A 2814-nucleotide genomic window follows, 5' to 3' on the forward strand; every position below is an offset into this window, starting at 1 on the left:
GGGAGTACTATAATAATAGTAATCCGGTCCGACCAATGGTTGAACAGATTGAACCAGTTGGACCGTGAATTGATAGCTTCATCGATTCACTCATCGGTCCGGTTTTTAAAACATTAGTCCTATTTCATTTCAACGTACCAAGTAGCCCCTAATGGATTAGGCATGATACGGAGGAAGTATTGTTCTGTGAGACAACAACAGTTGTACTATATTCATCCATAACAATAAATTTATTTTTCTTTCTTAGTCATCCACAAAAATAAGTTAGTACTTTTTTTTCTCAATAATAACGTGAATTTTATTCTCTAATAACGTTATTTTTAAATATATTTTTTTTTATCTTTTTCATATTTTACCACTTTCATATACTAGAGTACTAACTTTGTATTATCTACTATGAAGAATATTAATAGTGAGACAGATGTGGTAGTACTATATTACAACGAGACAACTCAATATTGATAGTGTACGGATGTAGTGTATTACTGTATTTCAATGAGACAACTCTTGGAAAACGGCTCTACAGAGTTAGATATTTTTCTCGTTCAATATTAAATTAAATTAAATGATCAATGGAGGATCCAGAAATTCATAACCGTGAGGTCGATTTGAACAAAGTCTATAAATATAATCTCTCTGTCCCATAGTAGATGTCACGCTTTCATTTTTAGTTTGTCCCACAAAAGATCTCACATTTCCTCTTCTGGCCAAAGTTCCTTCTCACATTAATTATAAAATTATATTTTCTATCACCACTTAACACACAAAATAACATCTCCTAAAATCTCGTGTCATCTCCCAAGTGTGACATCTACTATGGAATGGAGGGAGTAATATTTAAATAATTAATTTTTCAACAAAAATACATAATATATAAATGTCAATATCTTATACGTGCGAGATAGTTGGCTTCTATGAGTATACATTACATAAAAAAGTCAGTTTACCGACGGAATTAGCAACGAAAAATTTTCGCTACAAATTAGCGACGGGATTACCGATGGTATTCTCCGTTGCAAATTTTTTCCTTTTTAATTACTGTATTTTCCGTCGGTAAAAAATTTATCGATGAGTTTTTTACCGATGGAAATGTCCCTACAATCCGTCGGTAACAACCTCGTCGGTAAAGTTTTTTTACCGACGGAAAATACATTAATTTTAAAAGGGAAAAAAATTTAGCAACGGAAACTTCCGTCGGTAATTCTGTCGCTAATTCGTAGCAAAAAAATTTTGCCACTAATTTCGTCGGTAATCTGACATTTTTTTTTAGTGATACATACTTTGAAACGATTCAAAATTATTTCGTAATACATATTTTCTACAAATACGATCTCAAATGTTTACATCAAAACTATTAATAGACTTTCGTAATTCATGATCGACCTTTATTTCTCTTTCATCAATACCAATGTCGTTGGATTGTTATCAACTCCCACATGATTTTCCAATTATTACTAGTAGAGACTCGAGGATTTTTGGATTTTTTTTTTCATTAATCTAAAAGTGAAATAACATAATCAATACATTAAAATTTTTAAAATAAATCACTTAAATTATAATTTAAAAAAAAAATCAAATTCAATTATCATATCTATTTAAATTAAGACAAATAGTAATTACGAAATTACTGAATTTAAAATTTGATCCTTACTATAAAGTGAGAGAAAATAACAACAACAACAACAACAACACCAACAACAACAGCAACAACAACAGCAGCACCAGCACCAGCAGCAACAACAACAAGAACAACAACAACAACAACAACAACAACACCACCAGCACCAACAACAGCACCAACACCACCACCACCACCACCACCACCACCACCACCACCACCACCAACACCACCACCACCACCAACACCACCACCACCAACAACAACAACAACAACAACAACAACAACAACAACAACAACAACAACAACAACAACAACAACAACAACAACAACAACAATAATAATAATACAATTCTTTGATTTCTTATGACATATACTCAGTGGCGCCCGCTAGACTTAAAATTTGATTTTGCATAATTGCATTAACTTAGTTTGGAATTAATAATGGAACAAATGTAATAAAGACTAATTTCATGCATTGGTTATGGGGTTAAATTCTGTAATTTCTTAGGTCTAACACAGTTTGTAAGCCAGGTGTGTAGAGAAAAATGCCAGATCCATGAAGAAAGAAGAAGATTGCCTGGAGAAGGAGTCTGACAGAGAAAGTGAGCAGAAGGAAGAAGAAAATCACCAGACGGAAGAGGATTCTAGACGAACGGCAGAATGGAGAATTCAAGGAAGGATCTAGAAGCTCCACTCCACTCCTATAAACAAGAGCACGCAACAAGCCTGAGAGCATCATCTTTAATCGCTCCATCATCCATTTCGCTCTTAGCTCACTTCTCACACTCTACACACACATTAGGGGTACCAAGTTGGGGTTTCGGAGTTCGTGTTTAGTGTCATCATTGTGCACCACCGTCTCTACGCGAAGCGAAGATACAATTTACCGCTTTTTCTGTTCTTAATTTTCTGCTGTGGTTTTCCCGAGTCTTCGCTGATCGAAGTTCGGCTTTATTTGGTTGAATCTTTGTTGAATTCGTACTATTTAGCTATGGAAATTTTTGTTGTGTTATCGTTTCATGCTTGTGTTGCTTTTCGTTTTACTAGACTGCTTTTCACACTTGATCTGAGTTGTTTGAGCTGAACTGTGTTGGATTGTAATTGATCGGTTGAGTTTGGTTGAATCGGCATAATCGGAGATGGGGATTGCTGTGGGTTGTTGTGGATGGCTTGGATCCGGAGTGGATGAAGCG

This window comes from Salvia hispanica, chromosome 1 (assembly GCF_029641045.1).
Source record: "Salvia hispanica isolate PSC_SH4W2 chromosome 1, Shi_PSC_v1, whole genome shotgun sequence".
In the NCBI taxonomy this organism is placed as follows: domain Eukaryota; kingdom Viridiplantae; phylum Streptophyta; class Magnoliopsida; order Lamiales; family Lamiaceae; genus Salvia; species Salvia hispanica.